Source organism: Phascolarctos cinereus, unplaced genomic scaffold (genome assembly GCF_003287225.1).
Source record: "Phascolarctos cinereus isolate Bilbo 61053 unplaced genomic scaffold, phaCin_HiC Scaffold_4;HRSCAF=312, whole genome shotgun sequence".
Classification (NCBI taxonomy): Eukaryota; Metazoa; Chordata; class Mammalia; order Diprotodontia; family Phascolarctidae; genus Phascolarctos; species Phascolarctos cinereus.
This window is the reverse complement of record NW_027555847.1, coordinates 355,394,852-355,403,896: the sequence shown is the minus strand read 5'-3', so window position 1 is coordinate 355,403,896 and position 9,045 is coordinate 355,394,852. Positions and strand designations below refer to the sequence as shown.

At 35.8% G+C, this 9,045-nt stretch overlaps 1 protein-coding gene across 1 annotated transcript in view; it reads left to right on the top strand.

The window, feature by feature from the left end:
• The first annotated feature begins 204 nt into the window (after positions 1-204).
• The window catches only part of NIPBL (NIPBL cohesin loading factor), a 266,866-nt gene continuing 258,025 nt past the window's right edge, over positions 205-9,045 (top strand). Inside the window, 1 exon segment of the mRNA XM_020995941.2 lies at positions 205-293. The gene's annotated coding sequence lies outside the window, so the exon portion shown is untranslated.

Genomic DNA, 9,045 nt, shown 5'->3' with positions numbered 1-9,045 from the left:
CGCCCCCACCGAGAGGAGGATTGGTTCCCGAGCCGGTTGCGATGCCCCCTCGGTAGCTGGGGCCCCCGGTTGGGTGTTTGTAAGTGTTTCTATGTGGGAGAAGGAGGAGGAGGAGGAAGAAGAAGCAGCGATTTGTCTTCTCGGCTGGTCTCCCCCTGGCTCTACATGTTCACTGCACTAAGGAGGAGACGGAAGAGGAGCCTCAGCCGCCCCCCCTCCCGGCCCGGATTATAGGCTCACTAGAGCCGCCTCGGCCTCGGCCTCCCCACGGATTCAAACGCCGATTCGCCCAGGTAAATTCCTTCCTTCTCTTTCTTTCGGCGGCGGCGGCGGCGGCGGCGGCGGCGGCGGGGCCAGGTCCCGGGCTCCTTTCCTTCCCCCCTCCCGCTCCCGTCCCCAGCAGCCCGGGGTCTCCTCGGCGGAGCGAGTGTGGAGTTGTCCTTCCCGGGAGCAGGCTCCTTGGCCGGCAGCGGTTTTACAGCTTCTCTCCCCGCCGACTTTGGCGGAGGAGATTTGGTTCCTGCCGGGCGGCCGGGGAGGCGTAGGCCCGGCGGAGAGCGCAGGCCGCGGGCCAGCGGAATCTACTTGAGCTCGGGGATTAGGAGAGGCTCCGGTCAGAGCGGAGCGATTGCTTCTCAGTGACAGGCCTCAGCCGAGAGAGAAGCGGTAGTAAGACGAGGAGGCGGAAACAATACAACTAACAGCAAGTGTGCCCTGATCTGCTCTATATTTACAACTTTCCCGGTGCGAGAAGTGGGAAAGGTCTCAGTGAAACAAACAACCCCCCCCCCGCTTCCCCCCCAGTGACCCTGTGAAGGGAGGAAGTAGTTTCAGTTAGAGTGAGACAAATGTTAAATACCCAGAAACGAATCCAGTAGTAATTATTTTCCTTTTTTAAAACTTGTTTGGGCATGCAAAAGTTAATAGAGACTCGTTTCCCTTTTTAAAGGCATTAAATCGTCACTTACGAATGTGATACAGAAAACCAAAGTGACATAAACAGTTAATATACTCCTTAAAGAGTTGAACACTCTTCTTTTCAACGATAAGTGTAAAGTTGTTGACAGGTATACCCTGTCACTACGTATTGTATGAATAATTTAAGGAGTTTTAAAGAGCGTTTTATAAATGGAATACTTTATTACTTTGGGGTACTTCTTTACCTGGAAGTGGAGGGGCGAGAAAGAGCTGATAAATATTGTGGGAAATGTGATATTATTAAGAGGTGGAGATAAAAGAGAAGGATTTAAAAGGATATAAATTAAGTTATGTTTAACATCCCTGAGGTAAAGACTGTAGAAGGTGCTATCCTTTCATGTCAGGGTAGATCTTTTTGAGGTCTCAGGATTGTCATTGGCTGTTTGTGCCCATGATGTTTGACTGTGTAATGAGAGAGGTGTCATTTTAATAGGTCAAATGTATCCGTAAATGGCTCGAGAAGAGTATCAGTTGTTAACAAATTCCAGTTTTTGTGTAAGTGAATTGTTAAGTAGTAGTGTGTGATTGAACTGGAAATGCAAGTTTTTGAACTTAATTAAAGAAACTTTATTCATAGAAATTGCATGGAAAGCAATGCTTACCTGCATTGTACTGTTTTGATACTTTTGTTTCATATCTGTTAAAAAAAATGTTCAAGTCGTTAAGGAGCAACATTGCTTAACATTTGCCTTAAGTTTGTTAGTTGGTGTTACACTGGTTCAAAAAGATTTTTTTGTAGCCTTATTAAATTACCACTGTCACTGTCGAATAAGTAACTTTTCTGGAGATTATTTTTGAGTTTAGGGTCTTGCTTGCATTGAGCTTAACTATATTGTCTATAAACGTTCAGATAAATGTTAAAAAGGGTCAAGTTAATATAGCTGTCACGTACTAGGCATGTTTTTAATGCTATAAATCCGTGTAGTAGTCAGTAGCGTGTCCGTGATTTGTATTGGTCAGGGAGCAGTTTGAATTTTAAAAAGCCTGAAGCTCCTGCTGAGCCCCAATCCCGGCCTCCCTCCCTCCCACTAATCTCCCATTCCTGTCTTTGTGCTGCCTGCTCCTGTTAGACACTGTTTGCAACAGGGCCTCAGGCCTGCTTGGGGTGGGGGTGGGGGTAGGGGAGGAGCAGGAGAAGGGGAGGGAGCAACATTTCACATTCTGAGAAAGCAGCTCTTTAAAACACAAATGCACACACACACTAAACTGACTGTTGTATAAATTGCAAAATGAACCATATATGCTCCTGTGGTAGTCTTTATTACTTTAATTGAACAGCTGTTTCACTTTTGGATCAGAGACTTCTCTAGTTTACAGCAGAGGACTGTGGAAAAAAATAGTTGTACTTGGTTAGTTTTCATCATCAGAAAGCGACGTACCATCCGTACTATTTGTTTAATAGTGGTTTAGAGAAGTTTTCTCATCGATTAAAAAAAAGCTTAAATTGCAGTGTTAGATGTTCAATATACAGTGTTTTCTTTCTGAGACTGTTTTTCCCATTTTAGGAATTCATTTTGATTTTCTGTATTTAATTGCTAAGTTATAAGCAAAACCATGGATTAGTTGTTAGCTTGTTTCTGAAATATTGAGGAAAATCATTTTTTGCATATTGAGTGAATAATTAAACTTCTCTTTTTCAGGTTTTTTCCCCCTGAATTTGAAAACAATTTTTTAAATGGACCTTTTCTCCCAGAGCTTTTGAGTATACTGTTCATTCTTCTTCTCCCAAACCTCATTTGTTAGGAAACTAACCTTCACTCAATCATTTAACTGTATTAGTATTTAGATATAAACAAAGACAAGGTTATATATTCTCTGAATTTTTTCAGATCCTCCGAGAAAAAGATAACATGGGCAGTTCTTGTCTTCTGTACCTCAGTTGTATATTGGGAAAGTAGGAAACTCCAGAAAAGTTTTTCCTTACACTAAAAATCTCAAATTTATTTAATAGGGTTAGGTTCAGGATTTGTTGTTGTTGTTGTTCTTTGTTGTTTTGTTTTTGCTAGTGAGTGTTCTTATTAATCAATTTAATAACCCTTAAAAGCAGATTGTAGAATCAGGCAATACTTCAAATTAGGGTTAAAACTTAAATAGTTAATCATTTTCAATATCTGAGTTACTAGGTATGGTATGACACTTTCGGTTTTTGTGCCTTGGCAAAATTTGTAACAGTAAAAAAGTTAAGGGAATTTTTTGAGGATATGGTAGATATGTTAAGGGACATCTTAAATTTGGAAATTAAATATGAATTTCATTAAAGAATGCATAATTTTATTTGTTCTTTTTAGAACTGGAAAGTGAAAGTTTTAAAATCCCTATCATAGCTCAGTTCCTTTGCTACTGGAAGCCTTTCCTGATACCCTGTAAGTGCAATTATCATATACAACTGTACGTGCCTTACCTCAAAGGGGAGCTTGTTTGTATTCCTCCCTTCATCTACACCCCCAGAGTGTAAGCTCTTGAGGGCAAGACTGATTTTCCACATCCCTAACATAATAGTCACTTTTCTTTGTTGTATTGGATACAGTCCAGAAGAACTATTTGGGGTATTGTCTTTCTTAAGTAATTAGTCTTTGAAAGTTGTAGTCATATATTCTAAAATAGAAATTTTCTTAACTTGGAGAAGAGAAAAGTAAAAAAAAAAACCAAAACAAAATCCAACCCAATTAATAATATCAATCCAACTAATCTCTTTATTTCTTAGGGCTTTTAGATTTCCCTAAAGAAACTCACATTTGACACTGTTTCCTGACAAAGTTTACAGAAACGTTTAATTTAAACCCAAGTATTGAATTTTGATACAGTAATATACTTCCCCTAGGAATATTTTGTAAAAAAATGAATATATTGGTATATGAAAACTACACATTTGAATCTGATATTACTTTAACCTTTTTTGATATTACTTAAAAGGAAATAACTATTCTTTATGTAATCAATAAAATTACTTACTTGAGATTTCATTTACAATGACTTGATTGGAAGGTCTGCCATAGACAAGAATTCTTCCTGGAAACCTTTGAATGTAATTTCTGAAAACTTAACACAGAGTTTGAATGAGGTAAATATTTGAAACCACAGCCCATGTGAAAAAGATTTAAGTCCAGCATTAACTTTAAATACAAAAATAGGGTAAAACAAATGTTAAATTATCTTTAAATATAGAAATAGGATAAAGGTAAATATTCAAATTTTCTTAACATTGTTCACTGCGCTCATATTTACAATAAATTGCGGAGAATGATGTAAACACTAAAAATTTTTAGAAAAAATGTCAAACTATAAGCCAATAATAAAGATTTAATCATAACAAAAGATTTCATCTTAGTACACTGTATTATAAACCTTTTGGTAAACCATTTTCTTATGCATTCTTTTTCTGTAGTTTACTGTGTAGATTGTCATTTGTAAAAATTTTGGGGGCGCCTTTTCCCAGGACAACCAGAAAGCCTTTTATAGGTATTCTCATTATATCTCTGTAACAAAAATGATCAGCATTATTTCCACATTTGGATGAGAAATGGACATTCACAGAGGCCTAGTGACTTGCCCAAATACATGCAAGCAGTCAGTGGGAGAATAAGTAATTGTTAGCCCCTAGACTGTGATGCTGTAAGAGAGGTATGAGCTCAGAAAAGGAATTTCTGAGTCCTGACACTGACTCCCCTATCCATGGATTAACTGTAATCTTACCATTCTCTGCAGTTTTTCCAATCTGTTACCAGAAAAGATGAAATACAATATAAAAACTGTATTTTTGTCTCCTAAGTCGTGATTTGAGAGGTTTTTTGGTAGGCTGATTTAAATATGTTGATCTTGTGGAAGATAAAGGAAATAGCTACTTTAAATGAAGCATTCCTTTCTCCTGAATTTTTTTGTGTAATGATTGTATTTTTAAAATTGTCAGCATAGAACTTTAGTGTTTCTGGTCTTCACAGTTGAATGAAAAAGGCTTTTAAATGATGTTTTCATCTTAGATCAGATTTATATTTTTAACCATATTTTTATGTAGTCAGAATTTTTCCCCAGAAGTTGAAAGGACTAGTCACAGTTGCTTTTAACTCATAATTTGTATATCAAGATGTTGGAGACCAGCTTGAAGTAAATTTAAACTCATTGGATTTTGCCATTTATGTATTTTTAGTTTAGTGTTTTTAAACATTGCTTGTATTTTCCAAATTTAAAGTATTGGAGGAATTAGCCGTTTTCTGATAAAGTTTAAAGTTTTATAGAGTAACATTAAAAGTTAAAGAAAGTTGGAAGAACCTATAAGTATCATTTTCTTAGTAAATCGATTGTGTAGTATTAAAAAGAAAAATTGTGTATAGGGGCAATTAAATTGAACTGAAGAAAATCAGATGGGTACTTTAAATATCAATTTCTGACACTAACTTGGTTATAAAATGTTGCGTTTTAAACAGACTTGTAAAATATGTGATTTCTTTACTTTTCCCAAATGATACACTTATTAGAAATTGTTATTGTTGTTGAGTTATTTCAATCATGGCTAACTCTTCAGTTGGGGTTTTCTCTGCAAATATTTTGGAGTAGTTTGCCATTTCCTTCTCCAGCTCATTTTACAGATGAGGAAACTGAGGCAAACAGGGTTAAGTGACTTGCCCAGGGTTACAATAGCTAGTGTCTGAGGCCAGATTATTAGAACTAGATTGGAACTAATAGAGTAGATTTGTACTTCCTTATGTGAGAGGGACAAACCAAACTTCATTAAACTTTGTTTTATTTATATTTGTATGACAGCATAGAATCATCACAGAATATTAGAACTAGAAGGGATTTTAAGGATTGTTATCTTGTCTACCTCCTCATTTTACAAATGAAGAAACTGTGGCCCAGAGAAGTTTAAGTGAATTGCCCAAAGTCAGTACACTTAAGGTGTATGACTGTAAAATAACAGTTTAAAAAGCAAACACCAAACTTAAACTTAACAGAAAATACTGTCTTCTTGAAAGGAGTCACCTTGAGAGGTAAAAGACTTTTCTCAGTTAATACTGTCATTACCCTTTTGGAATTGCCTTTAGAAGCTGGGTAACATTCTTTTGATTATTTTCGATGATGGCGAATCCCCAAGTTATTCAGAGCCAGTTCTAGTATGTTTACTTAAAAATAAAATGTTTCACTACTTTATAGTTATGCCTCATAAATAAGAGCATATATGCAAACATGCATTTAAGTTGTGGGCAATATTGTGTTTGATATCAGATCCATATATATACGAATATACATCCTGTGTAACAGCTAGGGCAGCTAGGTGGTGCAGTGTGTAGAGTGCAGGGGCCTAGAGTCTAGAACGTCCTCTTCCTGAGTTCAAATCTGGCCTCAGACACTCACTAGCTGTGTGACCCTGGGCAAGTCTCTTAATCCTGTTAGCCTTAGTTTCCTCATCTGTAAAATGAACTGGAAAAAGGAATGGCAAACCACTACAGTATCTCCATCAAGAAAACCTCAAAAGGGATCAAAGAGTCAGACATAACTGAAATACAACTAAACAATGGCAACAAAAATATAACAGCTCAATTAGGAAAATTTATAAAGCCCCCGTTATGTTTGAAATAACTTAGTATTTCAACTAGGAATCTGGACATCCTAGTTTTGGTTTCAGCTCTGCCATGTACTTTTGCTGTATAACTTTGAGTAAATCATATCACTTATCTGGACCTGAGTTTTTGCATCTAAATAATGAGGGTGTTGGACTAGATGATTTCTAAGGTCCCTTCCAGCCCTAACATGTTAAGAGCTTGTGATATTTAGTGCGCTTCTCTAGATATTTCCTATTTACAGAAGTGTTAAACAGTCAAATTAAGATTCATCCGTTTCTTTCACAGTTTTTTATAGAATATATTGAATTTTCAACTAATAGTTTGTATAGGCTATTATTGGCTTTGATATTTTACATATGTAAACTTAGGTAATTTAAAGATTCTTTAAAACGGAGGTGCTGCATCTTTAAAGTGTTCTTTTATATGCTTAAAAAAATTTTTTTTGGCTGAATCCATTTCTTTTGCAGACCAAAAAAACTTTCATGTCAGTAAAAAATAAAATTTAACTTTGATCATTGAAAGTAATTCATTGAAGTTAACAGAAACCAGTATATTAATTTAAATTTAACTTTTCATTTCTGAACAATTATGAAGCCAATCAACAAGCATTTGTCAAGCACTTACTATGTGCCAGGCACTGAAATGTGAGGTAATTATGAAATATTGGTGTGTTTTTTTGGTCAGAGTTGACTCTTGGTCATTTTGCTTAATGCTTTTGTTTAGATTGAATACATGTTCATATTGGTTTTCGATAGTTTTGTAACACTGTGTAACCATTGTAAAATCACATGTACTTAGGCTGTTTTGTGGGTGTTTATACAACAGAATGGCTGTGTGTATGGTCAGCAGTGTCAAAAGAAAGTGTCATTAAAATAAAATTTAAATATATCTCATTATTAATACATGTAATTAAATTTAAATTAGGTTTTAGTCTTTGTTTTTATAGTTGATCTATTATTTGAAAAACAAAAATATCTTTCCATATAATCCTAAGAAGGTGATAGATCAGTACCATTTCCTAAAACCATAACTCTTTCAGTGTGTTTACAAATGTGCCATTAGTACTTTGTTTAATACACCTGTGGATTTGCAGTCTATATTCACCTAAGTAAGTTGATCGTTTTAATGTAGTTATATATGATTTACAGTTTTCCCTCAACTGTAATCAGGTTATAACTACAATGCATGGCTTTAAATTAGACAGTCTTTCTATACTCCCACACTTTTTTTTTACCTGACTTATGTGAAAGAAACTGATTGCTTATGCCTAAGTAAAGTAATACTTTTTCTTGCAACTTAAAACCTGGCAGTTGAAATTAACTAGTCTAGTGTTGAGCAATGCTAAAGTTAGCTTCATTCTATCTGTTCAAGATCAGGAAATCTTTATAGAACAAAAAAAAATTTTTTAAATCTTTAATTACCATATTTCACTGCATAACCATCACAGGTTTTATGCCAGTTTTTGCCCCAGAAGCTGGTGTGATGGACCATTATGTGAAGCTTGTTTGTTTTAAATTGTGCCAGTATTGCTTAAAAAATCATTTATTACTGTCTTTGGTGCAAGATTAGAATGCACAGAATACTCGTGAATATATGTTAAAATTGAATACTGACAATGTGCATGTGCTGAGAATTCTAGGCTTGTGGCATGGAATGACCGAGATAAATGTGTATCCTTATGCCACTGGTGAATATATTGCTGCATAATGAACGGAATTATACTATGCGACGATTATACGATGAAAGATTATAAAACAGTTTTGGGCTGGGGGAAAAAACCCAACCATAGGGTGTGACATTTATGTGGTGGCCACAGTTATGTTGTGAAAATATGGAATTTTAAAGCCTACTAATACTTCTGGTGTTCCCGGGTTTAAAAAAAACAAACTTTATGAGACTAACCGATGGTCTGATTGTTTGTATAATTATAGAAACTGTGAGTGCAAAATTAGCCATTTTGTATTTGTTCTGAGCCATGGATAAGTCCAAATCCTCAGGGAAGATGAGTCTCAGAAGCTTTCTTACTATCTTTAAAAGAGTACATACATTGTGTACAGTGTCAGCAAACAACATAAACCTTTTGAAATAAGTTTTTAAAGCAATGTGGCTAATAATAGCTAGCATCTATATAGTGCTTTAATGTTTACAAAGTGCTTTACATACATTTTCTTATTTGATCCTTGTACAGAACCTTCTGAAATAGGTGCTGTTATTTATCCTCACTTCACAGATGTGTATACCAGCTTAGTTAGGAGTTAAGACTTGTGCTGGGTGTCACAGCTAGTAAGGGTCTGAATTGGAATTCGGTTCCAGGTCTTTCTAATTAAATGTCCAGAGTTCTGCCCACAATGACAGCCATTGGAGGTGCCTCATAGGGTTACAAGGGTAATTTTAAAAAGTTTGTATTGATAATTTTTATTTTTACAATACCTTTATTTCTGAATATATCCTTCCCTCCACCCCATCCTTCCCCTTAGTTGTCATTTGTAGGAAAAAAAAGAGGAGGGGG